We start from the raw sequence: 19236 nt of genomic DNA on the forward strand, positions 1-19236 counted from the left end.
AATAACATAAATGGGAAAAGAATTTGAAAAAGAATAGATTCATATATATATATATATATATATATATATATATATATATATATATATATATATGAAATGAATCATTTGCTGTATACCTGAAACTAACACAACCTTGTTAATCAACTATACTCCAATATAAAATAAAATTTTTTTTAAATGCCCCTTTGGCACTGACCAGGGTACTCCCAACCCAGCTAGGTTCTGACTCTCAGGGCAGCCCTCTGGGAGAATGTGGTTGCTTTCTCTGGGTAGGAGGAAAACTGCACGAATGGAAAAAGGCCAGTATTCCAGGTCATTCCTGAGTCTCTTCTTCAGGCCCCTGCCTGTGCTGCCACGTCCCCCACTCCTTCCTGGAATTCTCAGCTCTGTGGCCACTGGAACTGTTGTATTTGACTGAAATGTGAAAAATTGTTTCTGTCCTTGTTTTGAGTAAGACATGCCTAGAAAGGGGGAGGAAACTAAGAAACATTGTAAATATGACACAAACAAAGCTAGTTTCTTAACCTAACTTCTGAAATCTAAGTCAACATTTAACATGACTGAATAATGTGGCAGCTTTGAGGGCACCAGCATTTTTGAGGGCACTTTTCTTATCTCTGTCTGGGTTAGCAAGAGGCAAAGCTAATTAGTTCCTAGACCAAAGGAGAACTGGGGAGGCATTCCTCCCAGGCCTAGCAGGACCCTCAGTCCCTAACAGAATCTGCCCCAAGTGTCTCTGGTCTTCCTTCCCTAAGACCACCCTCCACCCCTCTAGCCTTGAAATACAACATACTTTGTACCGCAGTCACCCTGGTTCTTGACGTGGGCCTTAACCTCTTGATAGCAGGAAAGGAAACTAACGTTTCTAGTGCATTTGCTACATGCCAGGCACTATCCTACAGACATTATATACATCATGGAGAAAGGTACCAATCGAAAAAGGTAGTTCCCTCCTTAGCCCTCAAATATTTCTTACTTCGAGCTTAGAAATAATGCCCTAAGCATTAAAAAAATTGTTAGAGGTACCCACCTATGCCCTCACCAACCAGCATGTAATTCAAAGTGTAAAGGACACTAAACTATAAAACCAGAAAATGCATACACAAGTTAAAAAACACTTGCATCTAGTTTTCCTGATTGTAAATTTCTAGATGAGTTCGTTGAAACTTAACTCCGATCTCTGGCCCCCATTTGTGAGTGTGTTGGTCAGGAGTGGGAGAGATGCCATAGGACAAGCTTATCAGCCTGTGAATAGCCCACTGCTGCCTGGGCTTCTAGTTACCCTATGCTGACCCAATACAGCTTTCTTTGGTTCATCTCCTGAAGTTCTTGATAGCTTTGATCCCTGGAAAGCAAAGCTTTGTCTGTGACTCGTTTCTCCAAGTTGTTCAAAATGCTTGAAACAAATTCTCTGGATGACCATTAATGCTGCTTTTACCCCTATGGTGACGGTATAAATCTTACTTTTATGTGTTTATAGCATAATCTAGTAGTCTCTCTATTGGGCATGAAGCCTTAATCACGGGTACCACATGCTCTCCGTATCATATCAGTATCCATAATACCTAATGGGTACTACAGATATACTTCATATCTCAAATTTCCTTTTCTCTTCGTACTTTGAAAATATAATTCCATCATTTTTCTGGCTTCTTTTGTTACTTTGGAATATAAGCTATTTGTCTAATTTTCATTCCTTTTTAGGTAATCTGTCTTTTCTCTCTTACTGCCTATAAGATCTTTTGGGTCTTTGTTCTTTTACAGTTTCACTATGAAATGTCTGGTAGCTTTCTTTTTATTTACACTACTTGAGATGCATTGAGCTTCCTGAATCTGAAGATCGGGATCTTTCATGAATACTAAAAAAATACTTTTTCTCTTCAGGTATTGCCTCTCTCTCATTCTCTATTCTCTCTTTCTGGACCTCTGGTATGTTATATATTAAAATTTTGTTTTTTGTTTGTCTTAGCCTCTCTTTTATATATATATTTTAAATTTTTATTGAGGTATAACTGACATACAATATTATATTAATTTCAGGTATACAACATAAAGATCTGATATTTGTATGTATTGAGAAATTATTTCCACAAGTCTAATTAACATCCATCACAATACATAGTTATAGAATTATTGTTCTTGTGGTGAAAACTTTTTTCTTCTTTTTTTCATTAAAGTATAGTTGATTTACCATGTTGTGTTAGTTCCTGGTGTACAGCAAAGTGATTCAGTTATATATATATATATATATATATATATATTTCAGATTATTTTCCATTATAGGTGAAAGATATGGAATACAGTTCCCTGTGCTATACAGTAAATCCTTGTTGCTTATGTATTTTATGTATAGTACTTTCTATCTATTAATCCCAAACTCCTAATTTATCTCTCCCCCCTCCATTTCCCCTTTGGTAACCATAAGTTAGTTTCCTATGTCTGTGACTCTATTTCTGTTTTGTATATAGTTCATTTGTATTACTTTTTAGATTCCAGCTATAAGTGATATCATATAATATTTGTCTGATTTACTTCACTAAGTATAATATTCTCTAGGTCCATCGATTTTGCTGCAAATGGCACTATTTCATTCTTTTTTATGGCTGAATAATATTCTATTGTAGACCACATCTTTTTAAGCTGACTATCTGTTGATGAGCACTTGTGTTGTATTGTTTCCATATCTTGGTAATTGTAAATAGTGCTGCTATGAACACTGGGAAGTATGTATCTTTTCCAATTAGAGTTTTCATCTTTTCTGGATATATACGCAGGAGTGGGATTGCTGGCTCCTATGGTAGCTCTATTTTTAGTTTTTTAAGGAATCTCCATACTGTTTTCCATAGTGGCTCCACCAATTTACATTCCCACTAACAGTGTAGGAGGGTTCCCTTTTCTCCACACGCTCTCTAGCATTTATTACTTGTAGACTTCTTGATAATAGCCATTTTGACCGGTCTGAGGTGATACCTCATTGTGGTTTTGATTTACATTTCTCTAATAATTAGCAATGTTGAGCATCTTTTCATGTGCCTGTTAGCCATCTCTATGCTTTCTTTGGAGAAATGTCTATTTAGGTCTTCTGCCCATTTTATGATTGGGTTGTTTCTTTTTTCGATATTGAGTTGTATGGGCTGTTTGTATATTTTGGATATTAACCCCTTGTTGGTTGCATCATTTGCAAATATTTTCTCCTAGGTTGTCTTTTCATTTTGTTTATGGTTTCCTTTGCTGTGTAAAAGCTCTTGATTAGGTCACACTTGTTAATTTTTGCTTTTATTTCTTTTGTCTTGGGAGACTGATCTAAGAAAATATTTCTACGATTTATGTCTGAAAATGTTTTGCCTACATTCTCTTCTAGGAGTTTTATGCTGTCGTATCTTATATTTAGGTCTTTCAGCCATTTTGAGCTTATTTTTGTATATGGTGTGAGGAAGTGTTCTAATTTCATTGATTTACATGTAGCTGTCCAGCTTTCCCTACACCACTTGTTGAAGAGACTGTCTTTTCTCCATTGTATATTCTTGCCTCTTGTGTCATAGTTTAATTATCCATAGGTGTGTGGGTTTATTTCTGGGCTCTCTATTCTGTTCCATTGATCTATATGCCATTTTTTGTGCTAATACCACATTGTTTCAATTACTGTAGCTTTGTAGTATTGTCTGAAGTCTGGGACGGTTATGCCTCCAGCTTTATTCTTTTTCCTCAGGATTGCTTTGGCAATTCTGGATCTTTTATGGTTCCATATAAATTTTAGGATTATTTGCTCTAGGTCTGTGAAAAATCTCATGGGTATTTTGGTAGGGATTGCATTAAGTCTGTAGATTGCTTTGGATATTATAGCCATTTTAACAATATTAATTCTTCCAATCCAAGAGCATGGGATACCTTTCTATTTCTTTGACTCATCTTCAATTTCCTTTATGAATGTTTTATAGTTTTCAGCATACAAGTCTTTCACCTCCTTGGTTAAGTTTATTCCTAGGTTTTGTTTTTGGATATGATTTTAAACAAGGTTGTTTTTAACTTTCTCTTTATGATATTTCATTATTAGTGTAAAAAATGCAACAGATTTCTGTATATTAATTTTCTATCCTGCTACTTTGCTGAATTTGTTTATTAGTTCTAATTGTTTTTGTGTGGATACTTTAGGGTTCTCTATATAGAGTATCATGGCATCTGCAAATAGTGACAGTTTTACCTCTTCCCTTCCAATTTGGATGACATTTATTTCTTTTCTTGTCTGATTGCTGTGGCTAGGACTTCCAGTACTATGTTGAATAGAAGTGGTGAGAGTGGGCACCCTTGTCTTATTCCAGATTTTAGCAGGAAAGCTGTCAGTTTTTCACTGTTGAGTATTATGTTGGCTGTGGGTTTGTAGTAAATGGCTTTTTTTTTTAATTGGAGTATAGTTGTTTTACAATGTTGTGATAGTTTCTACTGTACAGTGAAGTGGAGTTCCCTGTGCTATACAGAAGTTTCTCATTAGTTACCTATTTTACACATATAAGTTAGTGTATATATGTCAATCCTAATCTCCTAATTCATCCCACTCCCCCTCCCCCCTTGGTGTCCATACGTTTGTTCTCTATGTCTGTGTCTCTATTTCTGCCTTGCAAACAGGTTCATCATCTGTACCATTTTTCTAGATTCCACATATATGCATTAATATACGATATTTGTTTTTCTCTTTCTAACTAACTTACTTCACTCTGTATGACAGTCTCTAGGTCCATCCACATCTCTACAAATGACCCAATTTCATTCCTTTTTATGACTGAGTAATATTCCATTGTATATATGTACCACACCTTCTTTATCCATTCGTCTGTCCATGGGCATTTAGATTGCTTCCATGACCTGGCTATGGTAAATAGTGCTGCAATGAACATTAGGGTCATGTGTTTTTTTGAGTTATGGTTTTCTCTGCATAGATGCCCAGTAGGGGGATTGCTGGCTCATATGATAATTCTATTTTTATTTTTTTAAGGAACCTCCATACTGTTCTCCATAGTGGCTATATCAATTTACATTCCCATCAACAGTGTAAGAGGGTTCCCTTTTCTCCACACCCTCTCCAGCATTTACTGTTTGTAGATATTTTGATGATGGCCATTCTGACCAGTGTGAGGTGATACGTCATTGTAATTTTGATTTGCATTTCTCTAATAATTAGTGATGTTGAGCATTTTTTCATGTGTTTGTTGACCATCTGTATGTCTTCTTTGGAGAAATGTCTATTTAGGTCTTCTGCCCATTTTTTAATTGGGATGTTTGTTTTCTTGATATTGAGCTGCATGAGCTGTTTGTATATTTTGGAGGTTAATCCTTTGTCCGTTGATTCGTTTGCAATAATTTTCTCCCATTCTGAGGGTTGTCTTTTCGTCTTGTTTATAGTTTCCTTTGCTGTGCAGAAGCTTTTAAGTTTCATTAGGTCCCATTTGTTTACTTTTGTTTTTATTTCCATTACTCTAGAAGGTGAGTCAAAAAAGATCTTGCTGTGATTTATGTCAAAGAGTGTTTTCCCTATGTTTTCCTCTAAGAGTTTTATAGTGTCCAGTCTTATATTTAGGTCTTTAATCCATTTCGAGTTTATTTTTGTGTATGGTGTTAGGGAGTGTTCTAATTTCATTCTTTTACATGTAGCTGTCCTGTTAGTTTTGGAAGTCCTAGCCACAGCAATCAGAGAAGAAAAAGAAATAAAAGGAATATAAATTGGAAAAGAAGAAGTAAAACTGTCACTGTTTGCAGATGACATGATATTATGCATAGAAAATCCTAAAGATGCCACCAGAAAACTACTAGAGCTAATCAATGAATTTGGTAAAGTTGCAAGATATAAAATTAATGCACAGAAATCTCTTGCACTCTTATACACTGACAATGAAAAATCAGAAAGAGAAATTAAGGAAACAATCTCATTCACCATTGCAACAAAATAAATAAAATACCTAGGAATAAGCCTACCTAAGGAGGTAAAAGACCTGTACTCAGAAAAGTATAAAACACTGATGAAAGAATCAAAGATGACACAAACAGATGTAAATGGCTTTTATTATGTTGAGATATGTTCTCTCTGTACCCACTTTGGTGAGAGTTTTTATCTTGAATGAATGTTAAATTTTGTCAGATGCTTTTTCTGCATCTATGCAGATGATCATATGGTTTTGGTCTTTCCTTTTGTTTATGTGGTATATCACATTAATTGATTTCCATATGTTGAACCATCCTTGTGACCCTGGGATGAATCCAACTTGATCATGGTGTATGAACCTATTTATGTCTTGTTGGATTCAGTCTGCTAATATTTTGTTGAGAATTTTTGCATCTGTATTCATCAAAGATATTGGCCTGTAATTTTATTTTATTTATTTATTTTTTGTAGTGTCTTTATCTGGTTTTGGTATTAGGGTGATGGTGGCTTCATAGAATGAACTTGGGAGTGTTCCCTCCTCTTCAGTATTTTGGAAGAGTTTGAGAAGAATAGGTATAAGTTCTTCTTTGTATGTTTGGTAGAATTCCCCAGTGAAGCCATCCAGTCCTGGACTTTTTTTTGTAGGGAGTTTTTCTTTTTCCTTTTTTTTTTTTTTAATACAGATTCTATTTCACTTTTGGTGATCAGTCTGTTCAAATTATCTGTTTCTTCTTGCCTCAGTTTCAGCAGGCTGTATGTTTCTAGAAACTTGTCCATTTCTTCTAAGTTGTCTAATTTGTTGGCACACAACTGTTCATAATATTCTCTTATAATTTTTTGTGTTTCTGCAGTATCAGTTTTTATTTCTTGTCTTTCATTTATTATTTTGTTTATTTGGGTCTTCTCTCTTTTCTTCTTGGTGAGCCTGGCTAGAGGTTTGTTGATTTTGTTTATCTTAAAAAAAAAATCTCTTGGTTTTATTGATCTTTTATATTGTTTTTTTTTAATCTCTATTTTATTTATTTCCTCTCTGATCATTATTTCCTTCCTCCTGCTAACTTTGGATTTTGATTGTTCTTCTTTTTCTAATTTTTTTAGGTGGTATGTTAGATTGTTTGAAATTTTTCTTGTTTCTTGAGGAAGGCTTGTATATCACTATGAATTTCCTTCTTAGAACTGCTTTTGCTGCATCCCATATGCTTTGTTACATTGTGTTTTCATTGTCCTTTGTCTTGTGTTATTTTCTGACTTCTTCTTTGATTTCATCATTGAGCCACTGGGTTTTTTTTTTTTAATTAAAAAAAAAATTTTGGCTGTGTTGGGTCTTCGTTGCTGCACACGGGCTTTCTCTAGTTGCGGCAAGCGGGGGCTACTCTTTGTTGCGGTGCACGGGCTTCTCATTGCAGTGGCTTCTCTTGTTGCAGAGCATGGGCTCTAGGTGCATAGGCTTCAGAAGTTGTGGCTGGCAGGCTCTAGAGTGCAGGCTCAGTAGTTGTGGCACATGGGTCCAGTTGCCCCATGGCATCTAGGATCCTCCCTGACCAGGGATTGAACCCATGTCCCCTGCACTGGCAGACAGATTCTTATCCAGTGTGCCACCAGGGAAGCCCTAGCCACTGGTTTTTTAGTAGCATGTTGTTCAGTCTCCAAGTATTCATTCTTTTCCTGTTTTTTTTTTCCTGTGGTTAATATCTAATTTCATACTGTCATGGTCAGAAAAGTTGATTGGAATAATTTTTATCCTCTTAAATTTGTTGAGTCTTGTTTTGTGACCTAGAATGTGGTCTATCCTAGAGAATGTTCTGTGTGCACTTGAAAAGAATGTGTATTCTGGGTTTTTTTTTGGATGTAGTGTCCTGTAGATATCAATTAAGTTGAACTGGTCTGTTTGTCATTTAGAAACTCTGTGCCTTATTGATTTTCTGTCTGGATTATCTGTCCATTGATGTCAGTGAGGTGTTAAAATCTCCTACAATTATTGTATTCCTCTCAATATCTCCCTTTATGTCTGTTAGTATTTGTTTTATGTGTTTAGGTGCTCCTCTCTTGGGTGCATATATGTTAATAAATGTAATATCCTCTTCTTGTATTGATCTCTTAACATTATATAATGTCCTTCATTGTCTTTCTTTATGGACTTCATTTTAAAGTCTATTTTGCCGTTTTTTTTCCTCCTGTCCTATCTAGTTACATGAAGATCTTATGTGCAGCTTTGGTTGTATAGGAAATCTGCCAGTTTCCAGTTGGTTTTCTGTGAGAATTGTTCCACATGTAGAGTGTTTTTGACATGTTTGTGGGGGCAGGTGAGCTTCTCCTACTCTGCCATCTTGATCCCCCTCCTCCCCCTCTTTTATATTTTTAACCTCTTTCTCTATACTATACCATGTGTAATTTTTCAACTCTTATTTCTGATTGACTAATTCTCTCTTCCAGTTGTACCCAATCTATTACTTAACCTGTCCAGTGAGTTTTAAAAATCAATTATTTATTTTTCATTTCTAGATATTCTGTCTAGTTCTTTTTCAAATTTTTCTGATCAATTTTTTTAGTCTCTTGTTCCTTACTCAGGCTTTCCATTCCCTCTTTCATTTATTTTAACAAATTTGAAAATCTTAGTTTATACTCTGTATCTAATGGTTTCAATATTGAAAGTCTTTTCATGCCAAATCTGCTTGTTTCTACCAACTTTTATTCATGGTAGTTGTTTCTCTGTGTACTTAGTGGGGTTTTTTGTATTATTATGAGCTTGTATTTTGGGGAATTTCATTTGCTGAAATATATTGAGCCCTGGGTTGAGAGTACATTTTTTTTCTTTTTTCTTTTTTTTGAGGTGGGAAAACCATTTTTATTTTCTATGTTTTAAAATTTTTATTGAAATATAGTTGATTTACAATGTTGTGTTAGTTTCGGGTGTACAGCAAAGTTATTCAGTTATATATATAAAACTATGTATACACACACACAGATATATATAGATATTCTTTTTTAGATTCTTTTCCATTATAGGTTATTGCAAGATATTGTGTAGAGTTCTCTGTGCTATATATATAGTAGGTCATTGTTGGTTATCTATTCCATATATGGTAGTGTGTATATTTTAATCCCAAACTCCTAATTTATCCCTCCCCCTGCTTTCCCCTCTGGTAATCATAAGTTTGTTTTCTATGTCTGAGTCTATTTCTGTTTTGTAAATAAGTTCATTCTTATTTTTTAGATTCCACATATAAGTGACATCATATGATATTTGTCTTTCCCTTTCTGACTTACTTCACTTAGTATGATAATATCTAGGTCCATCCATGTTGCTGAAAGTGGCATTATTTCATTCTTATTTATGGTCATTATTTCATTCTTATTTTATTGGGTATATATATCACATCTTCTTTATCCATTCATCTGTTGGACAGTACATTTCTTCAGAGAATATTTCCTTTTGCTTCTATTAAGCATTGGGACTTTACCAACTAGGAATGCTTTAAACTTAATTCTTGGTTTAGGATTCTTTGGGGCTGGATGTGTTGTGAATTCAGGCCTCAAACCTGCATGATGACTGGCTGGTACATACACACTCTCAGGGGAGTATTTTTTTCTCTTCACTCAGAACCAAGACCAAGTGAGGTTATTGTCCTTGGGGGAGTAGGGATCCTAGCTTATGTGAGTCTCCAATTAGAGACCCCAGCTTATGTGGCCCCTTAGCTTTGTCTCTGTGTTCTGCATGGCTCTTAAGACAGAAGCTTTTGGTCACTGGGAAGCATAGATAGCCACTGTTCAGCACTCTCTTGTCTGGATTCATGTGTCTCCTTCATTTTTAGCCTCTGCACATTTCTCTTCTTTTTCTTGCCAGCAAAACCAAGTGTTCGAAAATATGTGTCTGGTTTTGCTTTGTTTTGTTTTATTCAGCATTTATAAAGTTAGATTTTTTAAAAGGTATTTATATTTACTATTGCTGGAAATTTAAATTTTCATTCCCTGTAAAGTTTCTTTTTCTTTTAGAGGGACACCTCTATTTTGTAAGTGATTTGTGGAGAGGAATGACTGAAAGGACACAAGTTTAACAAGTAATCAAGCATAGCTGTTATCAATTAATTCATTTTCCAGGTTCCCTTCTTGACCCCAGCCAACCAGGTCTTCTCCTATGTCCAACTCTCCAAGGCATTTTGTTATAATTCATAGCACTGGCAAGATTTCACATACTACAATTTTTAAAAGATTATTTTCCTTTATTTTATTTTTTTAAATTTTTAAAATCTTTGTGTCAATAGTTATACTTTTCTTGTTATTTTTTACTCTTTTTTTAAAACTTTTGTTTTATATTGGAGTATAGTTGATTAACAATGTTGTGTTAGTTTCAGGTGTACAGCAAAGTGATTCAGTTATACGTATACTGGGACCTATTCTTCTTCAATTTCTTTTCCCATTTAGGTTATTATAGAATATTGAGCAGAGTTCCCTTGCTATACAGTAGGTTTTTGTTGGTTATCTATTTTAAATGTAGCAGTGTGTACATGTCACTACAAAACTCCCAATATTTTCCTTTAGAGAAGATAAATGATAATTTCTCCCATAATTGGCTGCTCAAAAGTTAAGAATGTGTTAGTTTCCCTTAGTAACACAGTACTGATATTTAATTTAATCATTACTTCAAGTTTTAAGTACTGTGTGCTAGACACTCTGAGGGAAGCATTCTCTAAAGTGGAGAATTTATTCAACAAACATTAAGTTCCTACCATGTTGCAAGAACTGGAAAAACAACATGAACAAAGCATAGAGACAAGAAACAGCCTGGCCTATTTAGGGGCCCAAGATAGTTTAGAACAAATGGAACATGGAAGTAGGGGGCCAGAAGTGGGGCAAGAAATGGGATAAAGTATCCACAAATTTATGTAGACTCTCCTTGAGCTTTTATTTGTGTTCAAACTTTTTAACCTTTCAGAATTTATATGCATTCTTCATTTTTTAATGCTCAAATCAAAACTTGAGATTTAAATCTTAAGCTGTTACTAGAATATGGTATCTGAATATGTAGAAGTCTTAATCAGAAGATAAAACGAAATCTTGTGTTTCATTGTAGCCCTGTAACCAATCTCTGGGTCAGTGCCTGGCCCTGGGCCACGGTGGGTTAGGGTGGCCCACAAGGGTCTGGGACGGAAGTCGGGGGTCGGTATAGGAGAACACAGTAGGACCTTACTGCATGTAATAGTATCAGGGGAATGCAGGAACCATGAATCTACAGGAGAAAGCTGAGACCAGAGTCCCAGAATTCAGGCTGGACCAGAGGGGGAAAGACAGAGAGCAGAGTCTGAAATCATTACAAGAAGGCCTGGGTTCAAGCCCAGCTCCAGGGCAGAGGCAGGGTGCAGATTCCAGGAAGGCCAGGGAAACTTTGCGTCTGTAATAGGTCCACAAAGGAGTTCAACTTGAGGACAGCTGGAGATCCTAGGACAGGGAGTGTTTCCCTTGCCCTGGGTTTCAGAACTGTCCTTGGTGTGGGAAACCAAGGCTTGTCATGGCACACAGGGCAGCCCCAGGGCAGCTGATGAGTGCGGCTCAGACAGGCCAGGTCCTCAAAGAATGGGCCCGGCAGCCTGATTGCCACACCTCCGTCCTCAAAAACTTTACATGGCCACACCTGCGGAACTGTGCCCATGTCTAAAAAACGAGAATGTGAGTCCTAGCAGGTGAGGATTTGCAGTAGAATTCCTGGTAGGACTTTTGGAAGACTACACACCATATCCCTACAGATTTCCAGGGTACAGTGGTCTGCTTTTCTCTGGGGATATTTTTTAGTGTTACTAAAATAAAGAGAGTGAATGATAGAAGCCTTGGAATGTACAAGTATGTCCTTGGGTCCCATTTCAGGATGCCGAGGCATCAGACTGCCTAAGACAGGTATATGTGCTTGGGTAGAGAAATGCTCGGAGGGTGCCCGATATACTTGTTTCCAGCTTTATTAATGAATAAACAGTGAACTGATGGCAGGGCTAGGCATTCTGAGAAGGGACAGCCCAGGCAGTGCTCTGAATCTCTTCAGTGACAGCGCATGATCCTGAAGGCAGGTCAAGGAATTAAAAAGCCAGACGGTCAAATGCGGCTTTAGGGAGCTGCGCAGGGGGCCCAGTCCTTAGATCTTTCACGCTCTGCGGGCCCTTCGTCTGCCCGAGGCCCGGACCGCAGTGACTCGGGGGAGGAATGGTTATCGGAGGTAGCCTGCGCGGTGCTCCCCATCAGACCACCTCAGATCCAGCCCCTGCCTCTGCCTCGCCTCCTGACGCCAGTGCCTGGCCCTCCTCCTCTCTCACGGGTTCTGGGGTTCACCTTCCTGCCCCACTCTCTTAACTCTGTTAAGGAAAGAGAAAGGAGAGCATGCTCTGGGCTGCGCCTTCAGGAAAGACGCCAGAGGACAGACAGAGCTGAGCTGGGCTTTGAACGGGACCCGCTCTTGATAACCAGAGAGGAGGTGGAAGGATGCGCTAGGCAGAGGGTAACGGGGAGATCAGCCTGATGGAACACAGGGCTCCAGACGGGGAGAAGGGTTAGGCAGACAGCATGGCCTTTTAGGATGGTCTTAAATTCTAGGCTCAGTTTGAACTTTACAGCAACGAGAAGTCGTTTAAATTAGGGGGTACTAAGAAGGGATAAAAAATTAAAATTAACCTTTATAATTTTAAAATAATAGCTAATATTTACACGTTACGAAGCATGGTTCGTTTCTTTGGGCCCTTACAAGAATCCTGTGGAGGCGGAAGTGTTTAATTTGGACACGGGTATAGGATGAATGGCAGCATTCTCAGTGATTCAAGCTCCCTGCTGCCATCGAGGTTCATAAAAGGTCTGAAGTGTGTTTGTTATTCAACGCAATGGGATGGGTTATGCTGCTGAAGGAATCTTCTGGAAATGTTTTTTTCTCCGCGGTGAGAATAAGGAGGAACGGAAAATACAGGTATGATTAGGAAAAGGACTAGTAATCAACCTTGTATTGACTTTTGTCTCGCTCTGCTTGTGCACCCGCCTGATGAAATGCTAATGTGGGCTTCGTGGGCAATCAGGGGGACGGTTATAAATAGAGCCAGCTTAAGAATAAAATAGAATTGCTTCGCTGCAAACTCCAACATTGTTTAGGGAAAGATGTCTAGTTATGAACATTCTGTATTTTTCCACCTGACACTCCCCCTTCCTGTTTTCCTTTCAGAGTTTCAGACAAAAGATAGCTCCTGAGAGAGAGGGACTCCTTCAATCTATGTAAACCTGGCCATGTTGTCCTTCCACAGGTTACAACTGTACAAAACATAAGCCTGGACATGGATTTGAACCCTGGGATTTTCAAAACTTTGGACTTATATAAAATAGAGTATAATAATGAAGGCCATGGACAGTGGAGTCTAATTCCCCGGGGATGAGCCCTTGGATGAGTTCCTTAATACTAGGCCTCGCTTTCCCCACCTGTAAAACAAAGATAATAGTACCTACCTCATAGGGTTGTTGTGGGGATTAAATGAGATAAATGAGGTCATGCACTCAGTAAATATCAGCTATCATTGTTAACAAAGGTTTTAGGAGGCGTATACAGAATACGTAACTGTGGCAACGGTAAGGCCAGAGCAAATCCCAGGGAATATCAAATTACAGAATCATTGAACTATATTTGAAAGGGACTTTCAGAATTGTTCCAACCCTTGTTTGGTACCAGAAGCTCTTCCCTTCCCACTTCTCTCCCTAAGTGGCTACTCAGCCCCTGCTCGTACGCCACACACAGTGATGGGAAACTGCAGTTTCAGGCCAGCGCCAGAAAGCTCTGTTGGAAAGTTTCTCTGTATGCCGAATCTAAACCTAACCTCCTAGAACTTCAAGTTTTGGAATGATCATCACTACAGTTAGTCCTGTCTACATTAAACTACCCTGGTTTCCCTAACTATTCTTCAAAAGACTTGTCTTCTAATCACATCACCACCCTGGTCCTGTTACTCCTAGATCAATGATTCTCAACTGGGGTGACACATCTGGAGACATTTTAGGTTGTCACACGTGGGGCAGGGGTGCTACTGGCATCCTAACTAGAGGCCAGGGATGCTGCTAAACATCCTACAATGCACAGGACAGCCCGACAGCCAAGAATTATCCGGCCCAAATAGTCCATAGGGCTGAGCCTGAGAAACACTGTCCTAAACATACATGTTAATCAGTGTTCTCCTTAAAGCCTAGGGCCCAAAATGTACACAGAGGAGTGTCAGCTAACACTGCCGTTGGACTGTTCGCTGACATTGGAGTGTCAGCCAACACTGCCCTACTTTGCCATTAAATTAGCCTGAGACTCGGGTAGTTCGTAGTGATCGGTCAGTTAAAGCCCCCTTTCATGTGTTGCTGCTGACCCAGGGATAGGGCTCACTTGGAAATGCTCACTTAGAAATCACTAATCAGGGGTGGCCCTCTCTCTCGCTGAGCCCCGAGGCAGCCTTGCAATCTTTTCCAACACGCTATCCTAGGCCACCACCATCAATCATTCAAAAGAAGTTGGTGTGCGAGATGAAATCTATTTGCTAGTCATGTCTCCCTGGTTTTGTGGCCTTGGGGCCCACGTATGATGTAATCCTGGGGCCTGTGCTCTGGAGGACCCCACAATCCTGTGTCACGAGCCCTAGTGGCAGCTTGAAGGAAGAAAGGATGCCTCAACCTGACACGTGAGAGCACCGAAGTGTCTCACACGCAGTTTCCTAAAACCCCTTTCCCGAACACAAAGCCGTGCTGACCGCCGCAGTGTGGACAGAGCAGGCCTGCCCCGAAAGGAGGCAGCCTCTTCCACACGTGCTCCTCAGGCTCCAAGGAACAGCTCCTCCTCTTTGCCAGTTTCTTCCCCACTCGTGATGCTCACGGTCTGGGTTCCCTGGATCCACGCTGGCCTTGCTTTTCCCAATATAAAGAGATGCAGGAGAGGCACTTAGAGTTAGGGAAACATACTCTGCATCCTGGATTCTTCAGGGAAGACAAGAACTTGAGTACATGGCAATCTAAACTTCTCAGAAACCTAAAACCTATCCTCATCAATATCTAGAAAACGGTTACATAATTTTACCTTGAAGCCCAGTGCTTCATATAGTATTTAAAATAATGCCTTTTCTCCTTTTATGGGGAAAAAAAAGGGAGAGAGAGAAAGAGAAACTTTTTGGATAGGCTGAAATAAATGTCTTCGATTTCAGCATTCCTTTATAAACCTAGTTACTTTATTAGTATATGAACAAAGTAATATGTTTGATTTATTGAAATATTTACCTGATTTACTCAAATACTCTGCTTGTAATATTTAAGAGTAGAATTAATTCAGATTAATCCCACGTTTGCTAACTTAATCTAATTTTCAGAGTGTTAATCATTTACCAGTTACACAAGTGGAGGTAAGCTGATGATCTATGAGGAATGTGGTATCTCTCAGCTTCTAAGTATTCGAGAAGGAGGCTGAAACTGGACAACAGAGAAACCATGAATGTTTGAATAAAACAAAGAGCAGCTGACGTCTTCTGGGATGAGTGCTCTACACAGTGGCGTAGCAGATAGAGGAAGGCCTTGTTTTCAGAAATGGAGCGACAGAAGATATGCAGGGGTGAGGCCGAGGGAGCCTTCCAAACTTGTAGCCTCCTGCCATATGGCACTTTTTCTAGAAGTGTGGCTCTGAGGAGCACAGGCTCACAAGTTGGACTCCCTGGGTTTAAGACCCGGCTCTCCCATTTTCTAGCTGTGAGAGCTTGGTCATTTACTTAAGCTAAGCCTCAGTCTCCGCACATGTAAAAAGGTAAAGATAGTGGTACTTACCTCATAGCATTGCTGTAAGGAATGAACGAGACTCTGTATGCATAGCGCTGGCACACAGAACATGACCAATAACCATTAGCTATTGTTTTATCACCCTCATGGGCCTCTGATACAATGAGAATTTGTCCTTAAGAGGTAGGTATCTCTATCCCAGTTTATTTCTTGGTAATCCGTTAATACAGTCTGTCTGCTGCTATATAGATTTCTAGAGCACTAATTAGCTCATATGTGGTTGGAAAATAGGGGAACAATAATGGCTTAACATGGAAATAGTATTGGTTCACATGCAACTTTTTCCAAGGCAAGGGGAGCTGAAATAGCAGAGGAGAATGACAACTTCAGCGGGAAGGGCTCAGTGTGGCTTGCCATTCTTTTTTTCTTTTAATTTTAAATGAACACCTGCCCTTGGGGCTCCTGCCCCAGAGACACACATCCTGGCCTTGCACCTCCCAGGTTCCACTTTCCCCCCCACCGTCATACTCACCTTCACAGCAGTCTCCCTGGCTCACAGCACCTTAAGTCAGAGTTTCGACTCAATTGTTTCTGTGCATTTTAAATTTTCCCCAAAGCAGCTTCTGGGCCTAGTGGGCTGCCTGCTTTGGCCGTCCAATTTACCTCCCAAGGTACTGATTACTGCGTCTCTTAGAGACCAGTTACAAAGTCACATAGATTTTGAATAGTCTGCTCTTAACCCTATTTTTCCCCATAAGCCCTGTTACCTTCATTGTGTGATTTTGTAGAACGTGAGGTTTTTCAGGAACACGCCTTAACAGAAATGCCTCATTTCTTTCAAGTGCCACAGAGAGAGGCCGCAGCTGAAGCAAAGACATGTGAAGGAACTGAGCAAGGCCATCCTTGGGTAGTATGGATGTGTTTGCAGACTCCCAGGCTGCAAGGCTGGTCCCTCCCCTGAAAGGCAGAGCTCTGCAGCCACTGAAATCAACTTCTCCCGGCCCAGATCACTAAAGTGTGATGCTTGGGTCCTGACCCCATGCAGTGCAGCAGAAACAACCACTTTTCTTTTTGGTTCTGCCTTGGAGAGAGTCTGTATTGCAGCATGAATTAGCTAAATATATTTCTGAACAAAGCCTTTCTCTTTATTTTCTCTGAAATTTGGTCACGAAACTGCACTTTGATTCTCCCTATTTCTCTCAGATTTAAATACTTCCTACCTCCCCAGAATTCCTGTGAGAACTTGTTCCTCTCTTTACTGAAGCCCTCACCACATTATGTCTTATTACAGTGGTGTGTATGTGTGTCTGTGTGTGCATATGTATGTTTGTGTATGTTTTATTTGTGTGTGTGTGTGTGTTTTACCTCAGTTACACCATAAGTTCCTTGAGGGCAGGCACTTTGTTTACGTCATCTCTATACTTTCTCCATATTGCCCAGAACAATGTCTTTCTCATAGTAAGTACTTAATAAATGTTTATTAAGTGAGCAAATCCTCCAAAGGCATTGACTTTCCTCTGGGCTCTTTTGTCAGGAGGGTCTAACAAATGTGCACTGTGAATTCCAGTGCAGTGGTTAGAAGACATAGTTTTGCATTAAAAATTTCCTGGAGCGTAGTTATTGGAAATTATTCTGGGGAAGTAAAAACCAAAAAGCAATGTAAGAACACCTTATGTGAAATATTTTATTCATCTTTTTGAAAAATTAATAAGCAGCAGACAAGAATTATTTCATTTGGCTGCTCTGATAGTTCCTGCTTCTCTTTCCAAGGCTCTGGAGGTTGAGTGGTTTCCCAAGGGAATACAAACCTCAAGGTGATTTCTGCTTAGATAGAGAACTTGCTGACAGACGGCAGGGTTCTGCTTCCACAGCGAGTGAAGCATGTGGGCCTGGGGGTAAGGAAGACGGGCTCAGCTGCTTTGACTGAAACCTAAAACCTCCACTGTCCCCTTCCTGTTGGTCAGTATCCAGGTGTCTGTTCAGTGCCTCTGCTGTCCAACCCCCTCCTTAGAGAGGGTAGGTCTGCAGCAGGGAGATCTGTGATGGTTCAATGTGACTGGAGTGCAGGACCCCAGGGGCAGTGTGGGGAGAGGCAAGGCTGGAGAGAGAGGGCAAGGCCCCCTTTGGAAGGCCATGCTGGCTACATAAAAAAGTGGATTTTTATCATGAGGGAAATGGAAAGGCACTTGAAGTTTTAAGCAGAGGACTATTATGAGTAGTTTTGTAATCATTCTTACCAATAGCTCAGTAGCTAACCAACGGGTTCTCACAACCATTTCCATCAGCACCACCAAGAAAATATATACTTCGTTAGAAACATGTGCTTGTTATATAACCATAGCAGAAAAACAAGAATGATAATAGCTAATATTATTAAAGCTTCCTATGCACCAGACACCGTTCTAGGTGATCTTTTAAAATGTGTTTAACTCAATCTTCACAAGAAAGAACGGAAATTTGAGGTCACACAATTAGTAAGTAGTGGTGCTGGGACTTGAAGCTATTCAGGCTGGATCCAGAAGCCATGCTTGTGATTACAGCATTATACTGCCTCAGCGATCAGCCTCGGCCCCGCTTTCACCTAGGTTATCTCCCCTAAGCCACACTCATACAGAAATTCTGAGGTCACCACTGATTCTGGCAGTGTGAAGAATGGGTTGGAGAGGTCTAGACTAGAAGCAGGGCTGTCAGGAGGGTGTTGCAATGATGCCGGTGAGACATGATGGTGACCAGGAGCAGTGGAAATAGAAATGGAGGAATATGAGTGAAATTAAGGAGAACAGGATCTGGTACTTCAAGCAAATGAGAAAATGCACACTGAATGCTTAGCACCAAGCCTAGTACATGCTTTTTTTGATATATCAAACTACTATGATATTTTTATTATCACCAGTTGGGTTATTCTCCAGATTTAAGTCCTAGCTTTTGATAATAAGCTTGCAGCAAAAAGCCACAAGTAAATTTTTTATAGTAAAAAGTAACATATGAATAGCCCTTTACGGAATATGCAACAATCATTGTCAGTTTTGTTCTTAAAACAACTCATTTGTAATGGTTTGCTAGGGCTGCTGTAACAAACTACTACAAACTGGGTAACAACAGAAAAAAGTATCGTCTCACTATTTTGGAGACTAGCAGTCCAGGTGTCAGCAGGGTTAGTTCCTTCTGAAGGCTGTGAGGGAGAATCTGTTCCAGGCCTCTCCCCTAGCCTCTAGTAGTTTGCTGGCAATCTTTGGTGTTCCTTGGCTTATAGATCTCTGCTTTCATCTTCATATGGTGCTTTCCCTGCGACCACAAATTTCCCCTTTTTATAAGGGCACCAGTCATGTTGAATTAGGGTCCCACCCTACTCCAGTATGACTTCATCTTAACTAATCACATCTACAATGACTATTTCCAAATAAAGTCACATTCTGAGGTTCTGGGGGTTAGGACTTCAAAATACAAATTTGGAGGGCGACACACATCAACCTGTAACACTTATAGAAGGTAGAGCAGGAATTACTCTTATTCCCATTTTAAGGATAAACGGAGTCTCAGAGAGATGAAGTAATTCACCCAAGGTGAGT

At 39.4% G+C, this 19236-nt stretch overlaps 1 long non-coding RNA gene across 1 annotated transcript in view; it reads right to left on the minus strand.

The window, feature by feature from the left end:
• Window positions 1–6563: 6563 nt before the first annotated feature.
• The window catches only part of LOC309660118, a 68357-nt gene continuing 55684 nt past the window's right edge, over window positions 6564–19236 (minus strand). The window contains exon 7 of the long non-coding RNA XR_014263168.1: window positions 6564–18952. This is a non-coding gene — a long non-coding RNA (uncharacterized lncRNA). The remainder of the gene's footprint in view (window positions 18953–19236) is intronic.

The sequence above is a fragment of the Balaenoptera physalus genome (genome assembly GCF_965194825.1).
Source record: "Balaenoptera physalus genome assembly, chromosome: 1".
NCBI classification, from domain to species: domain Eukaryota; kingdom Metazoa; phylum Chordata; class Mammalia; order Artiodactyla; family Balaenopteridae; genus Balaenoptera; species Balaenoptera physalus.